This window comes from Diorhabda carinulata, chromosome 7, assembly GCF_026250575.1.
Source record: "Diorhabda carinulata isolate Delta chromosome 7, icDioCari1.1, whole genome shotgun sequence".
Classification (NCBI taxonomy): Eukaryota; Metazoa; Arthropoda; class Insecta; order Coleoptera; family Chrysomelidae; genus Diorhabda; species Diorhabda carinulata.
Genome location: NC_079466.1, coordinates 4,299,197 through 4,326,365, shown reverse-complemented (window position 1 = coordinate 4,326,365; position 27,169 = coordinate 4,299,197). Strand labels below are relative to the sequence as shown.

The 27,169-nt window shown below is 31.5% G+C and overlaps 1 long non-coding RNA gene and 1 pseudogene across 1 annotated transcript; both read right to left on the bottom strand.

The window, feature by feature from the left end:
* Positions 1–553: 553 nt before the first annotated feature.
* Positions 554–3,302, bottom strand: LOC130896541 (heat shock 70 kDa protein cognate 4-like; annotated as a pseudogene).
* An 11,159-nt stretch (positions 3,303–14,461) lies between these two features.
* On the bottom strand, positions 14,462–25,807 carry LOC130896202 (uncharacterized). Its single transcript, XR_009059544.1, has 2 exons — positions 25,690–25,807; positions 14,462–14,553 (listed from the first exon to the last, which is right to left on the bottom strand). It is a non-coding gene; the product is annotated as an uncharacterized LOC130896202 (long non-coding RNA).
* Positions 25,808–27,169: the final 1,362 nt, after the last annotated feature.

Here is a 27,169-nt window from a genome sequence, read left to right as displayed (position 1 = left end):
GTCGAATGAAACAAGAATTTTTTAAGAATACCTAACATAATACACATACACTTTCATTACGACATTTTTTATCCTTCGACTTTTTCCTCGAACAACTTGGTCAATAAAAAAATATTTCTTGGCGACTATGGGACGCCTAGCCCAGGTAATTCCAAATTGCCTTTTTATGGGAATTCTAAATTACCTTCCTTCTATAACCTACTTAATTATCTAACAGCATGAAATTAAGCTAATCCTTTCCAATATACCTTGTAGCACAGAGAAAAGCAACTTACCTTCGCCTTCTTACGTCTCTAACAATACCTAAGTTGCCTCTAGTCGAACAACGTTGCTACTAGAGGCGAGGCACGCGCGGGGATAACAGATAAGGTTAATTTTAGACTCTGTATTAACTCAAGTTTCACGGCGTGTTTCGCCACATTATGAAATTTTCATATTACTTTGATATCTATGACTTTTAGGTACTTAATCGTACTTTGATTGTATTATCTTTTCATCTATTTATTCTAATACTCGCGCGCCCATAAGTGGTGATTCCTACGTGATTCCTTTGTTAATAGGTCGATTTTTCGATAGCAGTTACGTTCAATATACCGTTAAGGTGTCGATATTGAAGGTGACTTCAATTTGAGGAAGGCAACGTAGGTCAAGAGGGATACTAATAAGTTCGGATTTACTTAATAGATTGGTATCTTTGGTCACGTTCTTCTTCGTATACCTGAATAAGTACTTCCGGTTGATTTTCGAAATAGATAGTAAAAGTTTTTGGTTTGCTTGGTGGGACGTTTGATCAAAGCTGTCTCAATGTCCAAAGATAAAGGTATGACCTCGACCAATAACTTATTTTATTTCGATTTATCTCCTCGTAAGATGGCGGCTTTAACGGTGATGCGTTCAGGAACGCCTTCATCGGGATTGATAGATTTACTCAATTCTTTACCGTCGAAGAAAAGTTTTTGGACCCTTTTTATACAGGTATATTCTCCGACTAAAGCGATTATAGTAACTTGGCAAATCTGATGACCCTTTCAACTTTTTCTATTGTAGAAATAATGAATAAATCGATTCTTCGGATCGAAGTGTAGAAATCGATTTCCTCTAGATGTGGATCGAATTCAATACTAACTTGAATGACAAGAGTGATTCACAAGAACGATGTAAGGCAAGTTTATTGCAAGATCTTTCTAATATTTCTTGAACCCAGTCGATAACCATTCTGTTATGAAAGCCCTCACTTCCCACTGGGTGTCTCCAGCAGTAGATTTTATTTCGAAAATACGGTCTTCAATTGTTAAAATCGATACATTAAATTGAAGATCAAAAGATTTCTGTTGCCTTGTCTATTCTTTTCTAAACGTCTTGTAGTCTCTCATCTAACTTATCGCACGAAAGTCAGTGCATCTAGTTGAAAACTTGCACTCATATAATAATTATTGTTTATTTTTTGATATGAACAAAACCAATGAAAAAATTATAGTTTTTTACTTAGGTATTCAGGAATAGCAAACATCACGCAGGTTTATCGATGTTTTTCCATAACTAACGCAACATTAACATGCATCGGGATTGAAGTAGCCGCTATTCTTAAGAGATCTAGTGCCATTAAAGTTGAGAAGACAAAGGAGAAGTTTAATACGAAAGATAGAAACGGTTCTTTTTAGATATTGACGTTTCGACTACTTTCAATCTTCATTAAAATACAATTTAACACAGACAATTTGCGCATTTTGCGTGGTTCATTATGCAGTTTAATTTTTTTTGTGTCACAATCATTACAAGGTACTTGATGTATAATATTACTTTTTTTGATTTTAATTTTGTGAAATATTTGGACAATATATTAAGTCCTTCATGACTTATACTAATATCATATTTATATATTGAAAGGATTCGATAGTTATTGGGAACGTCTTTGTATCTATCTATCCTTTTGTTAATTATGTTGTTTATAATTTTTTCAGGATAATTATTTTCTTTGAATGCAATACAATGTTTTGGCTTTTTGAATAGCTAAGTATCTAGATTCAGGATCTGATAGATCTATCCGCAAATTTTATTATAACTGATGTTTTTTGTGATAAAGGGTGATACAAATTTCTTAAATATCAAGCTGGTTTTTTATAGAATTGTGTTATTATTAATTTTATATAGATAACGTAACATCAAGAAAATGAATTTTATTATTTTGCTCGATTTTTATGATAAAAATTGAATTTTTGATTCAAGTTTGCAATTTCATTTTTTAGTATAGCAATAATAAAATTGCGTAAAAAGTGATTTTGAAAAATTTGTTTTATTTTTAACAGGTTTCCAAGACCGCACATCTGGTTCGCGTACTGTAAAAATTCACTATTTTTTAGAATAACTATTATTTATAGATAGTTCGTTGTTGTTGACGTTTTTATATGAATATTTAGATGATTCCATGATACAATTCGAATAAAAGTTCCGAATTAATTTCTTAATGTTGGTGTGTAATTAATTTAAATTCAATCCTCAGTTAAAAGCTTCAATAAAAAGAAAAATATAAAAGCATAAGAACAAGAAAATGAAAAATGAAATTTACTACTTAAAACGGTTGACCCGACAAGACATGATGAATCACTAGAAACCTGGAGAGATAGTCGCTTGGTAAAATTTCATTATCTCAACCCATAAATAACAGGAAGCTTTCAAGGTGGGACGGTAGAAACTTAAAAATTCTACATTATGTGTTCGTAAGGAATTTTAATAATAAGTCGTCACTTATACGAGTGGACTTTAAAAAGTGCTCAAATAATTGTTTTTCCGATTGAAATCATAAGATATTCCACTTATCAATTTGTATTGATCTCCTAGTCCTATTATCGCACCAATATCTAATACATTTTTGCAAATTAAGTATACACTCATTTTTGGGATTAGTCGAAGAACCTGAAATCAAAAACTTACTTCTACAGTGAGTAATATGTCCAAAAAAGGAAGTGTAAGAAAAAACATAGTTTCGATCATGAAATTTTATTGCAGCATAGTTGAAATTGATAAAGTTTCTATTGAAATATGTATACTTATATAAAATGTCCTTTTTTTAAAAATCTTTACTTAGCAATCGACTCTTAGGCAATAAGCTATGACTTGATATGCATTTTACTTATAACTACATGAGTCTATTTGTTATGTCATAAGGTTTTACTCTTTTGAGATGCAGCACTTCAGTTTTCAGATAATGAAGTGATTAAATTTTGAAGATAAAGCTGTTCAATTACATTACATAATGCCGCATGTAGTTCCCACACTGTAAAAATTTTTGGTAAAATTACCATTGTTTCGCTAATTATATGATGGCTAAAATTACTAATCAGTGTGTACAAATTCAAATGTGAGTAATTCTATTAGACGGTTGAGAAAATTTCAATGAAAATGTTTTGAGATGGCGCTTGCTACTCGATTTGCATTTATATTTAAGTCTAGAACACTTAAGCCTCTTCTTTTAAATAAATTTAGTAAGTTTTTGACTTAGAAAGAGAGGAAATTTGCAAACATACGAGTGAGAAAAGATAGTTTGTTGTATAGTAAATAAAACAATAATATTTCTTAAGTTTGTCAAACTGAGTTCAAGTTAATTAAGAGATCATTTTTCATTGCACATGATGAATCTTTAATTAAAATTAAATATTATTTCATAAAATTAGTAATCAAACTCTATTATCGCTCACTAAAATTTATGAAATGTTTTGGGATTTTCCCAAATTGCTTTGAATTATTTTGTTTGGTAAATTTTTAGGCAATGCCGTGGAACGTCTAATCACAAGTAGAATTTACTACTTTTGGTATATAAAAAACAAAATAATAACAGTATAATCTATAAGGATATATTGCTTCATATTATAAAACTTTGTTGAATAGGAAAAACTTTTTGATCTACAGAGATTTGATTTACTATTTATTCACATAAATTTTCTAATATTTTTTTAGACACTGTAGATAACGTAACATATTAGGTTTGTTCCAACCTGCTCATCTGGACCGTTCCTGGAACAGTTATTGGAAGAGTTTAAGTAATATTTTCTGCACAACCTCCCGCTATGCACACCTCTGGTAACAGTTCTTGCTATCAACCAAATATCGGAAAGATCGTCCCGGAAAAAAAGTCGGTTGGAATACAAAACAGAATCGTTAGATTAACAGTAATTGAGGAGTTCGAACACGTTATCTCTATTGAGCAGAATCCTCACCTTACCAATAACTTTTTTTTGATGGGTTGAAACGAATCTTATATCAAATGGCTCTAGCGATTACGGAGTTAAAATGGAGAAGGACCGGTCATACACCACTAGAACCAGCAACAAACACAACCAGACAAGCATTTAATTATAATACAACTGGCAGAAGAAAAGGGACAGCTTTGTTCGAACATGGAGTAGAGCTGTTGAGAAATAACTGCTAATAGCTAAAAAAAAAGCAAAAATGGAGAGCCCTCGTCAACAAAATTAGGCGAAACCCATTAAAAGAGGCTTGATGATAGCGACTTCATCGTTTTATTACAACAAAGGTGCTCTTTGCTCCACTGGAAGCTATATGAAGATGATATTTTTCTTTGTAGAAATAATTTCATAGAATACTTCAAGTTCTATGTAAGCTACTTTGGTCTTCATATCTTGGTTCTAACCACAGTAGTGATTGTGTAGTGAATAAATGATCCCTTTACTAAATTTGCAATTCTTTCCAAGTAGTTGCATGATTGTAATTATAGTGATTTGCTCTAAACGCTAATATTGAGAAACTTTAGCTTTTGTTTAGACAAGTATTCACTCATTTAGACACGGTCTTTGCCACTTCATTAATACTATTCTAGCGGAAGAGACGGATTCATCATTTAAACTTGAGATGTGTGTCATTTCACTAAGACTGCAGTACCTATCGAGCGACACATTGTGTATTTAGATGTAAAAATTAGAATTACGCAGAATGTTGCTGAAAACATAAGTTTATATTGGAAATTTAAATGATCTCTATGGTCCATTTTGTATTTGTGTGTCGCTAACGAGTTGATGCAATACCGTGAAATGTCATAACAGTCATACTCGTCCAAGAAAGAAAAAGAAACACGATAACAGCCTATTGGCGTATCAACGATTGTCAAGAATGGAACTTCGGGTGACTAGCTCTGACGACGGTGTATTACTATATCGACTCATTTCTTTATTCACGATGAGAGTTTCTCCTGACTGCAACAACGTTGGAGCTTGTGCACAGAATGACAGTATTGGTGATCAAAATGGTAGATGATCGTATACAGCGACGAATTGCACATCTGTATAGGTACTCATAAGAGAAGTCAAGGAAAAACACGTGCGCAGGACTGTTGAAGTAATGTTATGGTGAGCTACTGCTTATGGTAGCCAATCATCACAATTATGGTGTCCTACAAACCATCACCTCTTCTCAATAGGCGTCCACGAAACCTTTTTCAGAAAGACAATGCACCTAATTATGGAGTACTAAGGAGGTAGCGTTAATGTTTTGACACCCAATTACCAGATTTAAATTCTATCAAACTAAAAATGTACTAAAGTATATTGTTTTTTATAAGTACATGTTAATAAAATTCTCATTTCGTTTTTCTGGGTATAAATTTAATATCAGTATATGTAGTTGAATTTTGTCAATTGAGAGGCGTATTTTGATTTACTACAAGTAGCGAACTAATAACCCTCGTACATAAATTATATGAATTTTATAAATAACAAAGCTAGTTTCGTTTTTACTCTTATTTGTAGGTAACTTATATCGCATTCAAAATCTCACAAACACGTTTTATGTAAATTCGAGGAATGACCCTCGTAATTTGTTTGTTTGGTATCTACGTGATATTTTATTAATTAAAATGTAAAAAAGGATCAGTGGAAGATATTTTAAAAAAAATTTTGCCGACAAAATCCAGTATGCCGAAATATTTCTACCTTCCCACATCTCTCCATCGATAATGATACAATTAATTTAATTTATTATTATTATAATGACCTCAAATTTATACTTTTCGATGACAATATGTTAATTCGCTGAAATATGACGCAATAAAAATTGGTTAGGTACCTCGAAAATTTGACCAACATAGTGACTTTGGAGGAAAAAAAATTGGCAAATAGAACCGTTGCACTTCTCATCCTAAAAATATAAGTTTGGAATTATTAATTGGACCAATTGAGAAATGAAAAAACTAGATCATAAGAAAAGAAAACTATTAACAAGATACAAATTACTTCATCCAAAAGCTGACGTAGAATAGGCTATATGTAAAGAGGACAGATGGTGGGCCAAATCAAACAGATACTAACGCTGTATAATTACTTAAGTAACAACAAAAGTAATCAAATTGTGACACATATCCCATAGTTTAAAAGAAATAAGAAAATTAGCGTAAAAGATCAATCGGACAAAAATTAGGTAACAAAACTAATGACGGAACTAACACAACCGAAATCAAAACAAACATGTATCACAAAACAAAATGAAAATAGCGCAAAAAGAGATGCATATATAATTTCCACGCTAAATAGAAACATCTATAGTCACAAAGCAAGTACATAGCGAATAGACAAGCCAAACAAGAAACTGAAGCACTTCTAACACCGCAGCACAGGATAAGATAAATGATAAGATACAATTGCGTGCTAGAACAAAGAATTAATACTTTCTCATAATATACATAAGTTTTATTTCACAATAAAATATATAATTTTTTAATTATTTTGAACCTAATGTTAAAAATGCACTCATTCCTAGAAAAAATAATTTTTTCTATCAATTTTTGTTCAATATTCTATACAATATTGAACATTTGCTCATTTTGGAAAAACTTAGATGTTGCTGATGGTTTTTCGTTTTCTAGGACTCACTTCTTGTGCGCTCGTCGAACGATCTTCCGGATTTGATACAAGTAATATGCGCTAGATACACGAAATATTTTCTAAATGTGCCTGTGCGCTCGATGCACGTGCGCTTCTCGCACCTGACCATAAGATATTGCACTTATATTTATTGAAAATATAACTTCACAATATTAAGCAAATGATACATAAATACAAACATAATACTAGCCTAATCAAGGATAACAAAGAAATAACAATATACTTACTTTATGAAAATCAAATACACAAAGACAGTATTATAAGTACTAACAGACCTGACATTGTAGTAAAGAACAAGATAATATGACAATGTACTATGTTAGATGTTTCTGTTCCAATGGTTGAGAATGCATGATAAGAGAAAAGTGATGATAATATTAGCAAAACCGATAATCACGGAAGCCGAGAAACCAAGAAAGCGCATGACATGAAATACAGACATCAACTGTTAGGTCATATGATACCAGATACCAGGAATTTCATGAACTTAGACTAGCACTAGACTAAAAATGAACGATAATAAGGAACTTATTGTTTAAAAATAAAAATTTACAATTTATTGAACAAGAAGTATCAAAAGAACTTAATAACAACGCGCAAAACCGATCATCAAGATTTAAGACTTAATACAAGACAAAATCCCTCGATCAGGAATGGTAAAACTCAAACACTCACTCAATGGAATGCAAGCAAACCTAAAAAACTGGATAAATATCGCACAAAACTCATACAAGTATTAGTAAAACAAATAACAGAAACCGTAAGCATATTAGAAGACCTCCACCCCCTTATCTATTCTGGTTAGGTTACTGGCTTCTGCTCTCACTCCAAACTACAGCCACATAGCATACAAAAAGCACGATTGTCAGATGAGTATGGAAAATAGTAATTAAATCACAAGAAGCCAAATATCACGACTAATTGAATACAACAACGGCGATAGAGCAAAAAGACGTCTGAATCATGTTCACAAGATCACTGAGAATAACCAAGAATCACCAGTTTAGGTGCTAGATACAAAAGCTGTATGCCAAACGACCAACAAGATATAAAGATGCAAACGATAGATGTACGCAGAACAGAAGTGGAAAAGTATTTTATCAAAATCTTTAGAAGAAGCAATTATAGAAACTATAAAATATATTATTAAAGATAGACCACAGCAAACAAGGAAATATTACTTCTCTTTGTCATATCGCATGGAAACTCCCGCAAAATATAACTTGATTAATTCCATGAATAGTCTTAAGTACCGGTTAATTCACATATTATTAATGATCTACAAGAAATGATAACCTACTAATTATCCTATTTATTATAGGTACTACTGAAGGTTTATTTATATTTATTAAATAATAAACGAAATTGAGAGATTATTTATATTCAAAGTCTAATTTTTATATTTATACCTAGTATAGTATAAGTAAATATTTGTAAGCCGAACACAATACTGAATATCACATTGTACTATTGTGTTCAGCTTCTGAATAACTAATATAGAGTTTTCCAATACTACTTCTTATTTCCATCAACGTAATGAATTCGGCGGGAATTCAATTTTATTAATCAAGAATTTTATAACGATTTAACAACGTTTTGCATAATCATAACTTCTCCTCCTTTTTTAAGTTCAATATATCAAATATTATCAATAAATCTTTCCCTTAATATTACATGGATTAAAAACTATGAGAGGAGCTATATATTTTTCAATAGTTCACGTGTGTCGATTGAATTCTGGGAATTTATCAAAAAAAGCCACCAAGTTTCACACAAAATTCTATTCAGGAGCTTTGCTTTGCTATTAAAAGGTTTCAGCGTTACTCACGATTTTATATTATCGTCTTAAATTAACCCCAGTAGAAAAATGATTACAGCTTCTGTGGCTTCAAAAATTCACTAAAAGAATGAATTGTCCTAGTGCAAGGCCCAATCGGAGCAAACACGTAGCGTTAGGGCGCTCCAGGGCGATAACAAATTGACCAGTCACTATTAAGTCATTTTGTTTAGGTTAGGGTTAGGTTAAGTTAGGTTAGGGTTAGGTTAGGTTAGGTTACGTTAGGTTAGGTTAGATTAGGAAGAAATATATCATGGGTGGTTAATACCCTATGTATTAAAAAAGATGATAAACATTATTTTCAGTCGCGATTTGGATGTTTCCTAACCATATCTACCCACTGTTAACTCTATTTACAGATCTCAATGGTTTCTTAAAAAAAGGGTTTGCACAAAACCAAGCCTACTCTCGACTCAACTTCATTGTCAGAGTTCTTATGCTTCGATATCAACCCATTTATGCGACTTATGTATCTAGGCACACTTCATTACTTATATCAAAACATTAATGATTAACGAAAAGGTAAATAGACTAGATATTGATTCACTCAATTGGAAAATTAACACGAAGAAACATGGCATTGGAAAATTTCGGGAAAAGAGTATTCGCTTGGTATACCATAACTAATGTAATTATGATTAGTTATTTCTTCATGCTTAATTAACTCTTAAGTCATATCTATTCTCTATCTTTTTCGTGGTTATTGACCAACTCTAACATAAAAATATAATTAATTTTCATTATACTGAATGTTAGCTTCACCTTATTGAACGTTGCCTAAGTCATTGTCAATAGTTCCATAAATGACCGTAATGATTAATTGAGAGAGGTAAAATCGTTTTGCAACTAGAGTTGAACTGAAATAATTTATAGTAGTTTATGGTAAAGGTACAAATAAAATAATAGTGTTGGTGGTACAGATCAAGAGTAGAATAATATAAAAGTAATCGACGCCGAAATGTCAGTTGAGGAATTAGACTCACTATTCAAGTAAACTTTTTCTTTCAAAATCTGAACTAATCACGTTTTCCTCCATTTTCGATAGGCTACCAGGATGTAATGTCAAACACGACTCATATGGGTGGATAGACGCCAGGAGGTTCTGTAGAATGGTTCCAGGGGGTTAGATGGTGCGATTCCCGTCGTGTGGTTTCTCTCGTTCATAAATAGCTGGATGGTCTCGGGTTTATAGATACAACACAGCTATGCTTGCAGACGAAGTCTAGCGGTTTTTTGGAACAGAGTAGAAAATTATGATACATATTCTTTGCAACTGTCAAGCTCTAATTAACGGACGAAAGTGAATCCTAGAATTTGATCTAGTAGAACAACCTTGCTATAGAGTCAAGGACACTGGAAGGATTCTGCCAATTCTATGGATTAGGGCGAGGCAATTTACGTCGAAAAGGTTTTTTTGGTATAAAAATTAGTAAACTAGTAGTAAGTACATACGACAATATTGTAATTTATAATAATGGTAGAAAATTAAAGCTTATGTTATCTCATATAATCCATTTAAATCTAATTTGATTTGATAATGTAGGTATAATGTAGGTATTTATTCAATATTGATTTTTAAAAGTTCAAATCTGTTAACTTGTAGATTTCACTTATTATCAAGGTATGGACATGTGCAAATACAATGTTTTTATCACAAGATCTAAGTAATCAAATTTTTTTAGAGTACGGAATAATATGGATAATACAAAACGAGTCGAAGAATAATATAAAATTAATAGTGGTTTCATAAATTGTAAAATGTATATATGCTTATATAAGATATCTATTCAAACTATATAGTAAAGTTGAATCTAGTCTAACATAACATAACGTTTCTATATATGGTTTAAAACATGAAAACCAGTTTTTTAACTGAACGCAGCATCATTATAATGAATCTTTGCGAATGTCACTATGTTCCTCGAAAGAATCTCAACGGGCATGCAGACCAATTTAAAGAAAGATACGATCCGAGCACACTTTAATATTATAAAATATTCGAAAGCATTAATTTGAATAAAGGCAACATTAAAACATCTCAAGGTGGCGATGAATCTTCGCTCGATGCAGACGAAGGTTTTCATTTGTTCCTCCTCGTTTCCTTGGAAACGGAATTTCTCTACCAATGGTAGCGAACGGGCGGCAACTACGGATGGTTTAGGACCCGGTTAGGAATTCCTCTTCTTTCCAGCGTTTTCATCAAAGACGTAGTTATAATATTCTCTCGATTCCTATAAAAAAATATCGTTAATTTTTTATCGAAAAGTAAATTGAGTAATCAATTTAGATTATTGAGATTAGATTATGGTTCTAAGAATATTATATTTTTAATTATAAGGAAATTTGAACCACATACAAACAAATTAGTGAGAAATTAAAACATGTACCAATATTAAATTGATATCAAAATGGAATAAACGCCTTGATGAGGTTTTTTTGTATAAACAAGGGTGATTTGATGCAACAATGGCTTTCCAATGAAAACTTTAATTACTGCAAAAATAATATAATCTCCTTTTCACTCTAAATTAATCCAATTTTTTTAAAATAAACTTTTCGAGTTATGAAGTTATATGAAATCATTCAATTTTTCGAGATCACCTGTTGGTTTGTCTGAATTCGTTTTTTTGTTTGTCAACAGACACAAAATCGAGCGAGCTAAATCAGTTGAATATTACGGATGGAAGTAATGAATCTTAACGAACTTTAACTTAATTTTTTCTGCTGTAAGAGCTTGATGGAACATATACGGTTGTTATTAACAGTTATCTCTTTACTGTTTTATGAACAATCCATGAAAATCATGCCTTAGGAATCCCAAAATACCGCGGCCTTGACCTTATTGGCCTAATAAACGATTTTTGCTATATTGGGAGTTTGTTTCTCATATAAAATCCATTATTTCAACTGTATTTTTGTTTTTATGGAATAAAGATGCATCCATGCTTCTTTTACTTTCACTTTTACGAAATTTTGACGGAAAAATTTGAATTTTTAATGCGAATGAAGCAATATTGGCACTTATTAATATTTATTCAATTACCTACCTCAAGTACTTATTTTTAACGATACATATGGAAAGGGCATGAATTTTATTAACCATTTCAGGAGATACAGTGATCGATGATGCGGACATTTATAATCATCTGGGTTCATTTTAAAAAGCAAAGAATAACTTCAAAACCATCCCATGGAACGGAGAACTTTTAGGATAATCTCTTCCTAACTTTTACCCGATTACATTAATTCTTTTTACACATAAATAAAAATTTTTACACGTACATAAATAATCCATATTCGCTTGAAAAAGAAACTGTTTTCTTTATATGGCTGAAGCAAAGAAAATAATGTCCGTAGCAGAAGAGTTCTCAGCTTCTAAAACAGTTACTCTTGCGTTCAACCATTTGAATAATTATCGGTATAATCTATACCTAAACCAAATGTTGATTTATTAGAACGAGTATGAGAAGGTAACAACCTTTAACATTCATATTATTTCAAATGGTATCGATGTATTTCAATACGAGGAAGTAAATTAAAAGATGATTACTATTTAACGATAAAATTCAATTCCCGAATTTTCAAATTTTAAAAGGTTTTCCAATAAGAGGTGTTATTTTGAACAGCCCGCTATTTCCGTAAATGTCACTTTTGAAGCTGTCATTTTTTGACATTTGACAAGTAGAAACTACGCCATTAATGAAAATGGAACGATGCACGCTTCAACAACGCATTGAAATTATTAAAATTCACTTTAAAAATGGTGAAAGTTTGGCAGAGACGGTTCGTAAAACTAAAACATTTTTGGGTCGACGTGAAGCACCTTCTCGGACCGCAATACAGAAATTGGTGGAAAAATTTGAGCTGTTGGGACAAGTTAGTGATGTGAAGAATAAAACCCGTGCACGTCGCTCAAGAACAACAAGAAAACCCAGGTTTGTCCATTTCTCGTCGTTCTTTGGAATTAGCCATTCCACAAACGTCATTACACCGTATTTTGCATAAAGACTTGGGTCTTAAGGCCTATAAAGTTCAGTTAATACAAAAACTCAAGCCGGCCGATCATCAACAACGTTGTGTCTTTGCTGATTGGGTCCTTGAAATGAAATGAAAAGTAATTTCATCGAAAAATCATCTTAACTGATGAGGCCCATTTCCACCTTGGTGGTTACGTCAATAAACAAAATTGTCGAATCTGGGGCTCGGAAAACCCAAGAGTTATTGTTGAAAATCCTCTCCATTCTCAACGCGTGACTGTTTGGTGCGGTTTATGGTCTGGCGGTGTCATTGGACCTTACTTTTTCGAAAATGAGGCTCGAGCCAACAGTTACGGTGAATGAATTGCGCTATCGAGAGATGATTGATTTTTTATGGCCGGAATTGGATGGTATTGATTTAGACAACGTTTACTTTCAACAAGACGGCGCTACGTGCCACACAAGCAACGAAACCATCGACTTTTTACGGGAAAAATTGTCGGACCGTGTTATCTCTCGAAGAGGTCATCATTTAGACATATGTCAAAAATTTTTTATTTTTTAATTATTATTGTCATTTTCCACACAAACCTCGTATTACATGAAAATGAGGAAAATACTTCGCTGGAATAATTTCTTCCCTTTAAAAATTATTAATTATATTTTGATAGATTCCCTTATGTACCTAAGTAATTTGTCTTGGATAACGTCGATCTTCCATGTTCTCCCAACTTTGACTTCTCATCTTCTGCCTTAACGTATTTCAAAAGTTTGATTTTCATAATAACGAAAGTATGTAAACGAGAGTTTGCTTATTTATCTTATATTGGATATTCAAGATACAATCTTCACCAAAAATTTTGGAGAATTTTTTAACTACTTTGTGCAAAAAGAACATGATATTTAAAATTTGCCAGCTATTGAATACGATAACTATATTCCTTATAATTATTGATGGTTCGATAAAACTCCTTCACCTGCTTAAAAAATATTTTCATCTTTACCAAGATGACCTCTCTATCTTGCTTGGAATATTTGTAGTTGTAACTTGAATGTTTTTTCGTATTGGCAAAAATATCAATTTTTATTATGTCTCTGAAATATTAAATAACTCATATTAATTCTTCAGATCGCCTTTACTTGATTATATAAATAAATGACAAATAATAATCGATATCAGATCCCTTTCTTGGCAGAAGTTTGAGTTCATGGAAGTTATAGCAATAGCTAGAAGAGATTTATGATATAGAAGAGATGGGCCAAAGTAGCATATTGAAAGGAGTATAGTTTACGTTAACTAACAACATGTAGTAGAGATCAAATTCAACTTTTTACATATTCAATCGCTCCAAATAGAATTAAGTTGGTATATTTAGGATTCTATTTATCGTACTTGGGCATTTTCCAATACGTCTTTAAATGATTCAAATATAATTTTTCATAATTTTCCAAAGCTCGAATTATTGATTCAATTACGTGAAACAGTAGTAGTACACTATAACGTGAGGAATGGTGTTCCTATTTTTTCAGTTACTATAATCTGTATACTTTTGTGAACATATATAGATGAATAAATTCAGAATAATAATATATTAATGAAAAATTCTTACCGTACATTAACTATATCTTCTCTAGAATATTATTACTCTTCCGCCCCATTGTCGAATCCGCCTTTGCCTGTGGAGCATACTTCTTATTTCCAATGTTTCCATTCAGTGTGGAATCCCCAGCGATGCATCTTTTCTTTCTTCCAGATATTGTTCTTGTTTCTTTAATGGGTTTTTCGGACACTGACGTATTGGCCCGTTGCGACTAGCTTTCCTAACAAATTGCTCGATGGAAAACCATTCTGAAAGAATTTTCAAGTTATGCATTAACTTTTATATGGAAACGAAAATAGAACTTTTTTTAAACATCAGTAAATAAAATGTAGAAAAAGAGAAGTAATATTGCTGTAGATAGAAGTATCTCTTAAATTTTTTACGAGAAATTTATGCGGTATAAACATTTCATTTTATTTTTTCATATTGTGATTCAAACAACTTGTTCAAACATCACAATATTTTTTCAAAACTAGGTATGCGTAAATCTTGCCTTTTTATCGAATATAAGTAAATAAAAAACTTCACTCAAACTTCATACATATATTTTGATATTCTACAATTAACATTGTCAGTAGCGAAAATGGAAAATCACTAATTAGATAAAGGACAATTACCAGAACCCGTCACAAAGAGAGGTTGATTTTCACGGATTGTTTTGTTGTCCGTTTGGTATACTTCGAAGTCACTCCAGATGCATGTATATATAGTGAAAAGCTTATTCAATTGTATAAGGTTTTATTGAAGAAATAACCAGGTTTAGTTAACCGAACGTGGATTCTCTTACAACAAGACAAAGATATCCAGTATTAAGTCCGTACCTAGTACCATCAGATTACTATTTATGAAGATCCATGATAAAAAACTTGCGTCGGAAAAAATTTGAATAGAAAGATGTTGAAAATGAGGTGCGATAATTTTTTGCGTCTAAGTCTAGAGAATGGTTTTACCAAGGTCTCAAAGAGCATGCTTAAAACCATGGAATACGATGGGATATCCTCCGAATATTGAGATTTTTTATGATCATTTAATGAACAAAGTGTACATTGGAAACGAGGGTTATTTATGAGACACCTTCTATAAAATCAATGAATTTATATCAAGCTTCGACTTAATCTTGGAAAAACAAACAAGATGGTTGTTGGTTATTGTTATAATCAAAAACAAAGCGATGGCTTCCGAGCTAAAAGTGTTATGAAATACTAAAAGTAAAAATGAACGACAAAAACAGACTTTCAGGAATGCTTCACTGGGTATTATTCAATCTAATGGGGACTACATCGTAGGATGTTATTTACCGGCTAATGAATATTAATGCGGAATATTGAAATATGGAGGTTGGCTTGATACTTTTGGAACAAACTTTGTATGAAGAGAACCATCAGATAAGGTCAATTGGAGGGTGGAATTTGATCTGGCTTAGACTAATATCTGAGGAATATCTAGAAAAAGATTGAAAAGATATTAAAATTAGCTAGTTCATCAGGTAATTGCGAAGAATAGAGGAGGACAGAATGATTAAATGGATCAGAATGCATGTGCATTAGTATTAGTCATAATCAGCAAGAATTAAACTACTTGAGGGGAATTTTCCTCTAACAATACATACTTTAATATATTAGGCATAATTTTTATTACTGTGAATGTATTGTTTGAATGGTTGCTACTTAAGTTTTAAAATATGGCTATTTTGCCATAATAAAGTTAGTCATTTTTAATGGTGAACGTACTTAGAACATGTTATTATACGAATGCTATTTGAATTATTGATACTTGAAACATTCATCTTGGTCATAAAATGGAACTAAATCGTGAACATTTTCATGCCATAACTTTCGACGTGGACTTAACCAACATCAGTGAGCCGATCAACTCACTTTAAATTTGAATGAATTTCGTAAAGGTCGTTCAAAATCAGCTGTTGTGTCAGAAAATATCGATGCTGTGCGTAAACTTATAAAAATTTGCACATTTGCTCAAAAAAAGTTCGTATCGATTGGTACGACAAATCTTGGATCTTTGCATATGAGCTCGAAACTAAACAACAAACGACTGTATGGTTCTTTCAGGTCGAGCCAAATCCAATAAAAAATGTTCGCACCCGAAGCACTTCGAAGCAAATGGTGTTTTTTAGTAATAACTGGACATGTCAGAACCGTCAGTTCTAAATGGTACACCAGAATTTGTTTGCCACAGGTGTTCGAGTAAATCAGGGAAACCAATCGCAGAAGACGAATCATTCTATACGACGACGATGCGAACTCTCACCCATCAATTCAAACAAAAACGTCTTTGAACAGTCAATACTTCGGTTTTATGGTCATCTTTGGTACCCAATGATTTCTTCTTATTCCCAAAGATCAAAAACAAATTCCAACTCAACTTTTTTCTACACCTCAAGAAGTGATTGAATATATGAAATATTTAAATATTAAATCTAAAAGGTTTAATATCAAGCATCAAAATTGTGTGCTAGTGTGAAAAATTATTTTGTATAAATTCAAATTGAAATCGTGTTGGCGACTGCGGATTTAATCACAAACAAACAACAACGACACAAAATAAAAGACAAAAATATAAAAAAGATTCTTATTGACCCATTTTGTAGTTAATAAAACAGTTCATTTCTTTGGAGTTAAAAGATTTCAACAGATCATTTTCAGAAGTGTCACAACACTTAAACCATATATTTTATTATACCAATCTCAATATCAAACACAAACGAGTTAACTGTCCAATTGTTTAAAAGTCAATAAAAAGAATACAAACTATAAAACTATCAGTACTCTTAAGGAATAGATCATAAAAGTCAGATAGAATAAGAAAATGTAGTAATAAGATAGCAGTATAAACAGCTTGGAAGTCGTAAAGAAGAAAGCGACAAATCCTCGAAAGTTTATAGATCGTAAAATGACAGTAGCTATTAATAAGCATTCGTCGTAAAACTGATTACTGTTTACGTAGTTTTTTAACACCGAAATGTGTAAATAAACATGATTATAAAAATTTTTAGAAGATTATAAATTAAGACCCAATATCGGTATTTTCTTCAGACTGATTGTTTGTAGGAAGGAGTAGAATCACACAAAATCGACTCCAAATATTGATTAGTATAAAAGCCATATGAGAAATATGAGATATTTGCTGAATATATTGTATTTCTCTGAAAAGGTCTATGTTTACGAATCGTTTTTAATAATTCTTTAGCAAATATTATTTCATAGTTAATATCAGAAAGAAGATATTTCGGTATTGTGTGATAATATTAAAAAAATACACAGAAAACACAACTTACATTTCTAGAGGTTTTAACATCCATCCAAGTTAATTTGTAAGGAAATGATAGGATTAAGTCTACATGGTGAATGTTAAACATGTCCGAGATTAATATTTTCTTCTCCGTAACTCAGTCCCGATAAATTTCTCTCTTTTCAAGAGGAATGACTAAAAATTTGGAACAGTACCTACATCAAAATGAGAAAGGAAAAGAATAGAAGTTAAAAACTCAATTAGACAGTACGCTCTAAATAAGAAAATCGAATAATAGTAATCACAGCTTACTAAATTATGTGATTATTTATTGCAACAACCTAAATTAACTATTTTTACACTTTGAATGGCACAAGAGCACTTGATTTTACTATTGCATGAATACTTCCTTATGCAATGACAACTTGTATAGCCTTTCCAACCGCTTCTTAGCTGCAGCTACCTTTGTGAGCGATATTTTTTGAAAATAAATCTCATTTACGGAAAGTAACTTTTCTCTACAAATTACGAGTTTGGGTGAAGCTGCTTGAGGGTATTCGTATTATTGAACTTGATTTGAAGACGTAGTAGATTACAAGTCTTCTGGAATATTTTTCTTCGGAATATGGTTTTCGGTATGACTCACTCAATTTTTTTCAGCAGTATTACCAGTTTACTCAAGCTGTTCTTCTGTTTCAAAAGTATGAGCAGTTCCTTCAAGTTTTTATTCAGTTTTTTTCCCTTTAATCCCAAACGTAGCTTTAAAAAAACTTTGGAGTATTCCTTCGTTGTATGTAGTATTCTTAGCAAATTGGATAAAAGATAAGCCTTCTGACCATTTTTTTGTATTGCTATCGTTATTCACGCAGTTAGAATATTCTGTATATTCTGGTGGCCCTTTCAAGTGAACCTTGTGTTTGACTGTAATAAGGCTTAACACGAACTATCTTAACATCTTTCGACATAGCGCATTTTTCGGATATGATTTGATTACTAAATTCTCTACCATTATATGATTGGAATATTACTGGAGCACCTTCTTAGTTTTCAAAGTTTGTAGTTTAACCAACTTGATATATCATTATGAACTTATATTCTCTCTCTCTGTTTGATATGAGATCAACTTGACATCTTGAGTTTAACTCAGAACTGATCAATAGTTTCACAACAATATCCTTCTTTCTTTCCACTGTGTTTCATTTGGCACTGTTTACTTAAATTTAAATACAATAATACAACTTCCTTCATATGTAATATTTTTGTATTTATTTTCCATCTTTTTAAGCATATGTGTGAATGGCACAGTCTGGTATGAGTTGCAAATATTATACTGAGCAATTATCTTCTCTCCATTATTAATTTTTAAAACGTCATCTATAATTCAAAGGCGTGTTACACTTAGTGTTAGCAGAAACCAGTTAATAAATTATTTTAATTTATAATTGTCCTCTCGTTTATCAGCAGTTAGTGCATTTAATTTGCCAAAAATAAGATCATGGTTTACTGCAGTGTGCATTCCGAAAAAAAAACCTTGCATAAGATTGATAAAGCTGACTGACTGCAAGCACAACAAAGGATTTGGCAGGAAACAGCGAATCGCCTCCTCTCTTTTTGACCTATACCGGTGAAGGTCCAAAGAATGTAACGAAATATTCAATCTTTCCCCGACGCATTTGGTGTTTGTCGACATTAATAACTGATAAGAACATCTGTTTTCATAAAGTTTTTCAATTGTTTTGATGAAACAATTATTTTTCAGTGTCAGTTTTAGAATTAGCGTCATATTAATTTTGTAATATGGCTCCTATAATTTAAAGAGAAAGGATAGAAATTCTAATATTTGTAGGTTACGGCAATAGACTTTCGAAATCATGAAATAGCACACATTATGGAAGACCTCTAATTGGTACAAGCACAGTAAGCAGAATAGTAAAATTTAATGAAACGGTAAGCGTAAAGAATGCTCCATAATCTGAAAGACTAGGAATTTGCAAAGATGCTAAGTTAGCTACTTAGATTTCTTTAGAATGTAACCCTCATGAAATTACAACAGAAATTGCTTTGCAAAAAAACGCTAGTCAGACGTCTGTAGTTAAGTTTATTAAAACATAGAAACTGCACCCATACAAAGTTCAATTTGTTCACGAGTTTTGAGGATATGATCCCAACAGAAATTTGAAATTTTTGGAAACGTTTATGTAGCATTGTGATTAAAATTTTGTTTTAGTATTTTCAACCGAGGGAACATTTTATGTGGTATAGCTAATAGTCACAATTATCGTTTTTGGGCTCGATAAAATCCCCACTGAACTCATACAAAACATATCCAGAGAATCCAAAAAATGAATGTTTGAGTAGGAATAATCAGAGAAGCTTTGTTGGTCCTTATTTTTTTCGCGGGTATTAAACAATAAGGAGTCAACATCATCAGTTTACAAACTTACCAACGAAATATCAAATTGTCAGTAAAATTTCGAATTTGTTGTCACTTAATAATCGACGAATATCTAGGAATTCAAATGCAAAAGTTCCATTTTAAGCTGTCCATCTATTGAGTTGTTTCTATTTCAATTTAGGATTTGGTAATTTCGTAGAATGTTATAAATTTTAACAAATCCGTACTTTCCCAATTACATGACTATGCAAACAGAAATCTGAATGTTTATTGAAATGTATAATATATTTTGCCGATTAGAAATACTCTCAGAAAGTTGGCAGCAACTTAAATTGATTGATTTATAACGCAATATTTGAGTTTATTTTCAAATAAACCATATTTAAGAATTTCCAAGAATAAGTTTTCATATTTAAAGATGATATAAAAGTAAGAACGCATACGTCAAATTTCTATTTATTCAGATATTTCAGTAATCATTCAATTATTAACTTCATGTTATCTGATTTTTGAATTTGAATATTTTCTTAAAACGACATATACGAATAAGCCAACTAGATTCGCTTTTAATATGTTGTGAGGTAGAAAATTATCATGAAAAAATTGATTACATACCAGAGGCAGCTAATGCACTAGCAATGCAGTTATGCAGAGCTATCAAATAATGACATAAATTAAATAATTATTATCTAACCTGACACAACATTTTCTGTTCTTCGCAGTCATCTTGCAGTACCTTATTAAACAACTCAGTAAAGTCAACCAGTTGAATAATCCACCTATACACGATCGTGTTCTACACACTCTTTCCATCACCTACGATGACCTACGTTATAGTCCCGGTGGTCTAAAACAGTGGCGTATTTAGTAAATAATAATCAATAGATTTTATTTCCGACCTAGCAAGGTCTTTAGAACGATTTGAGTTCAATAAAATTTGTATAAGTAGGAAGTGGTTTTGAACTTAGTTAATACCAAGAGGTTTTGCCATATTCATTCGAAGAAAAATTATAATTTGAAAGGATTATTAAAGAAAAAAATTGGGAGAAAATCTATATAAAATCTTTACTAGAGATATTTGTGCCAAAAATGTTTGGATTTATGGCTGGAGCTAAAATAGTGCATTGTATTGCTTTACTTGTTAATTTTTTTGCTAACGATGAATCTTGGACGGATATAGAGTCATTAATGTGGATTGAGCTACTAAGGTACATCATTCCCAACCACAACAACATAAACAAGCTCAAGATCAACATCCACAGGCATCTCCACACAGCCTACATCACTCGAACTACTCGAGTGTAATAGGGTTTACCCTCTTGTGCTTGCCTTTTACACAGAAAAAGGAATAATAAAAATGAGTCGAAGAATAGGTAAACACCTATTGCCATAAATGATTAGTTGGATTAAAAATTTTGTGGGGCATTTGATTTGGTTCTTCGCGGACATGACGAAAGCAATTCTTCCGAATGGCATATTTGTCAGACTTAGAATTTTCAGTTAAATTCGATGCAACTCTAATTGAGTATACATGCATACCTTGAGTGGTAAAGTATGGTAAAGACCTCGGCGGTGATAGGTAATTCATATTTTTCTTTTTATAATACCCACTGCCTAAGTAATTATTAATGTTGATGTATTCAAATAAACACGTTCAGTTTTTGTATTCTTTTTGTATTATATCAATGGATGATGACAATAATTTCATTACTACAATTTAGTAGAACATCAAATTTTTCAAGTAGTAGAATTTTATATATTCATTTATTTAGATTAGCATAGAACCACTTTCCAATTTAATTTCACACGTTGGTATCCATTGTATATGTATGTCCTTCAACGAATTTTTCTCACCTGGGGTGTCCGGTATACAAGAAATGTTTCAGATATTTATAATGGATGGACCAAGAACCTCCATACTAGTTAGATTATTTTTTTTAGTAGAACGACTCCCTAAAATGATAAATGATCTTTTCCACAATGTGATTAAGACATTCAGTAATGGCCGTGCTGTAAACTGGTTTCACAGATTTATGTTTCTATTTCTTCCGTCTCAAATATTCCACCAAAAATTTCGACATACATCTAGATACATAGAAGTTACGTATTTTGATGTTTATATCCATATTCATTTTGAGATTTGTGATAACTTTGTTTATTTTATAAATCACGCACAGAAGGATCTACGAAAAATTGGAAAGGTATTTACAAACCATAAGGAATTGATCGTTTACAGCATTGCTTTTTGTTAATATAATAAATAAATAAATATAATAGCTGAAATTTTATTTCTACTAAATTTTATCCCTTTTTAAAAGTTGATATACTACTCTTAGGAAGAATTTTACGTTACTTATTGAATGAATATCACTGACAGCGTACTCAGCAATACACGATTTTTCTATCCTCCCATCTTTTGAATGAACTAAGTTCTCCTTAAACCTGATATCAAGTTATGTTCTAGTCCACCCAACATATTTTCTGTTAAAATTATTATAAGTATGCGAAACATAGTCTATCAGATTGAATTGACCATTGAAAAAGTTATTATCAACGTTATTATTATCAAATGTATTGGTAATGACATTGCTTCGGAAGAACCAGAGAAATAGTATTTTCCACTCCTCGACCTTAGACCTCAACCAGGAAAAGTGTGAATGATATTTTCTAGTTTCGGAGAAAAAATCCATGATGTTTCTTTTTTAATGTTTTTTAAAATAAGTGGTAATACTCAATAATTTACGAATTGTAAATAGATATACAATTAATTAACGTATTTTTCTCAGTTGCCAGATTATATTTAGCGTAATTTGGAGAATTTTGGTGGAATGAATTCAGTGTTATTGACCAAGAGGCTTTATTAATGTTTATATTAGTTACCTGGTGTCTTTTTTATATACCTGAATCTCAGAAATAATGTGTGTTAATTTAAACAAGAGAAGGAATAGTATTTCTTGGGCAAATTCTTGTCTAGGGTCACACGGTCGGTCTTCTTTTTTGATTTAACTTATTATATATCTATGAGTTTTCTTCAAAGAAATCCCAACCGCATTGATTGCTGACTCAATTATCATTTTGATATACTTACCGTCTATTTGATATTCAAATATAATTTTATTAAGTCATTCATATTCATATTCAATAATTATAATTGTGTGAGAATTTTAATACAAATCAAATGGTATATTTGTAACAAGTCAAAAATATTTTATATTTATGTAATAATCAGTATTACATAAAAGGCATTGGAACTACTCCGAATAAAAACTCTGGTCACTTATACACTTTATAAAATTAGATAAATCAGCTAATGGAAGTCCTAAAAAGAAGTAAGCAGCTAGAATATGGTTTATCTAGTCCTTGTGGAATAGAAATTATAATGAAAATGCAAAAGGAGTTTCACTAATTTATAATACAAATAAATATTCCAAAGACTCGAATGAGTATAAATATCTTATGAACGATTTTGTAGTTATTCTTGGAGGTATAATCCATAGAGACAAGTGTACATTCCCTTTCACTTGTTTCATCCAAAGAGTAGGTACACTAAAAATGAACCGTAAAATAATTTGCAACAACCAATTTCTGGGTGGTGGAAAATGTAAACCAAATATCTGTCAACGTCCCCAACTTCCTTCATTATTTTATATTCCATCAGTTGACTCTTGTGTAGGAAAGTCTCCGTGATAATGGAACCGATCAACAGATAATGAAAGAGAAACTCTGAAATAATGAGACAGATATACATAAGATATCAAAATATGGAAACTGTGGGAAACCAAAAATTTAATTTTTCAGATTGCATATTCGTATTATTAAACAAAAAAAATATAGAGACATGAACACAACACTGAAGTTATATGGTATGAAGATCAGTAAAAAAAGAGCTGAAGTTAAGGTGGTAATAGGAAACAGTTTAATATTGAAATACAATAGATACAAGTGATGAAGAGGGAATCAAGGTATAGAAATAAATAAAAGAATAGGAGAGATAATTGGATGCATTCATACCTCTAAAATTTTCTCATAAAGAAGAAATCTCTAGAATTCCTAGAGCTAGAAAAAGTGTCAGCATCAAATGAAATACATAAGAAAAGTTTGAGGAGTTAAAAAAACGACTAAAAAGCATAAATAAAAACATGATGGGAATAGAGATAATCACAGATTTTATGGATAGAATGTAAAATATTGTAGATTAGTTAAAAATTTATGGCAGATAAAACCAGTTGGAAAAATACAAATAATAACTAAGATGAAGTTGAAGAGAGAGGAGTATCATACTCACAGGCAACAACAATGTAAAAAAAGATAAAAAAAGAAAAGCGTCCTATCCCTAAATTGGGGGCTTCAGATTATTAAATAAAAAAGAGAGAAAAACCTAAAATCTTGAACGTAGAGTCTAATATCCTGAACAATATTAAGTTATTGTCATAATTATTTAATTAATATTCATTGGTAATGTATTCATATAGGAAAGCTATATTATCCTATACAAAAATGTAAAGAAAAAATAAGGTTCTGTAGTTAAAAACTCACTGGTTAAATAAACTACTAATATAGCCTATTTTTATGGAAAAGAGAGTAATAAAATTATCAATTGGATTTAGATTTATTTTTCATCAGTTTCATATATTTGGAATTACTCTTTATGAAGGAAACACAAAGAAATCAGTGCTCACTGAACTCAGACGGTACTTAATATTCTGTGATTTTCTTTAACCATATGAATAAATTATTTGAAAAACCTATCTTTGACTATGTAACAGTTTCGACTTACCAAAATGTATTTGGTGTAGGTCTCTTCCCGATCCATGTTTCGTTTAAGTGAAATATATTTCTTCTTTAGTTTGTCATATCTTCTATAACCCCTAAGTACTTTCTTCTTCATAATACGATATCGCTTCTTTCTATTAAAATAGAAGTTTCTGGAATTCCTTTTCCTGCGACAACCTATTATTCCATAATATGCTCAGTTTAGGATAATCTTTTTTATTTCGAACCGTGACAAGAGCTTTCTCTACTGTCGGAAATTACCTTCTAAAGAAGAACACTTGTACTTTCCCTCGAAGTCTTTCTTTTTGTTCGAAATGTTGGTGTTCCTGGAGCTTTATGTGTGCTGTTTGCAGCCCGTTACATTTCTTTTGTTTAAAAACTCTGTAATTCGTAGATTTCCCAATACTAATAATGTTTGTAAATAATTGAAAACAATTAAATTCCATGATTTTTAATTAACTGTTGACAAACTTATTTTTCACACTAGAATTTCTTTTCCTTGAAGTTTTTCTTTCAAATGATTTTTCATTTAAAATTTTGGTCTTCTTGGAGCTTTACTCATACTATACTTATACATTTTATGATACGACTATTTAATATTTAATACACATGGTTTTTCATCAATCCAAACCATTTTATTAAAGATCAAAGAAAGGCCGAAAATTTGCATCAACTAAAAAACATGTATGAAAATTTTAGGAAATATTTAGATTTTTCTGCAATAATATTTATAGTGATGGTATCAAGTTTTGGATTAATAAGTAGATTTTATTACTCTGTCGTACATAAAAATAGACGATAAATCAGATCGTAGCAAGCATTAAAGAATATATCACAATTCGAAGGACTAAAAGTTACCCTTTATATATGACTCAATTTTCGTTGTAGTTTTATAAAAAAGATATTGTGTAACTATGTCACTCTCCTTTGTTGAAATTACTCCAATAAATTGGAACAGTTTACTCACCCTGTAAATTAAAATTCAAATTGGGTTGAGTCCTCCCCGTTCGGCAATTCAAAGTCCAATCTTGGACGATATATGATTATGTCTAGTGAGGTTCCGGTCGATATCTCTTTCTCCCTCTATCTCTCTTTGATCCGGCTAGAGAGATGTTGTACGGGCGTGCGGATATGTGGTTATGTGCGGACATACTCGTCCATCACATTTTATCGTCTGAACAAATACAACCCTCCTCTCATAAATGCTTTCGGACCATCTAGTTGTCTGGGAGGATGACCAAACCCTATTTCTATTGTTTTATCATCGGTCCCTGAAAATTAAACAGTTGAATTTTCATGGCTCGATACAGGACCGATTTAGAGCTTATGTTCTTTCTAAAATCCAAAGTTATAAAAACCTTTTTAACAAGTACATAAATAACCAATATTTCAACTTTTATACATTGAATAGTAAAATTTATAACACTATAGATATATCACAACATATAGTCAACAATTTTGATATGTGGCAATAGATTTCGAAGAAAATTTGTTTACCGATAATAATTCCTTGCATTTATGTTTATAATATGAGGAACACAAGGACAGTACACTGAAAATATATACTGTATAATGTACTAACATTTATTATAGTTGCTGTCTCATCCAACATCAATTTGGCACTGACTTTGTGGTGATTAAGCAGCTAGTAAGAAATAGGTTTTGAAACAATTAATGAGAGACTGTGCGACTCCAACAAATGATATTAAGATATTCATTGCTGATGTGAATGCTAAGATTGGGAAAGAGGAAATATGAAAATAATGGCAACCAAATTACATGGATACGAAGTTATATTGATATCTCCTGACGGAGAAAAGGAAAACCAAATAAACCATGTAATTGACAGCCAAGGCAAGTGAGGCATAAGGACATACAGGTATATTAAAGGAAGAGGAAACACTTAGAGAATATAAGAACTATGTCAGAGAGAATTTGTACATCTATGGTGATGCATCATTGAACGCCATGTGGTAACACGTCAGTGATGTCATAAAATGACCTAAAGCACACTGAGCAATGACCGTAGATCACCAAGAAATTATTGGTTCGACGAAGAATGCCAAAAAGTGTAATATAGGAAAAACAAAACATTTCAGAGAAGACAGCAGCAAAAAACAAGAGAGGCAGAAGAAAACTAAGGAATATTTGAAGAGAAGAAAAGGAGATACATAAAAGAAAGGAAAATGAGTCTGAAGAGAGAATCCTGGATGAAATTGTACAGCTCAGAAACCAGTCAGGATCAAGAAAGTCCTTCCAGAAGGTTAATACCATAAAAACGATTACAAAACAAAAGTCAATATTTGGAACATATGGGTGGAGCATTTCACCGAACTTCTAGGCTATGATAACCAAGATTTAGAAGAGTTAGAAATACTAAATGGTCGAACCGCCCAATGTATCAAAAATTTGGGAGGATATCAAGCTGGAGTACAAAAAAGGTTCCT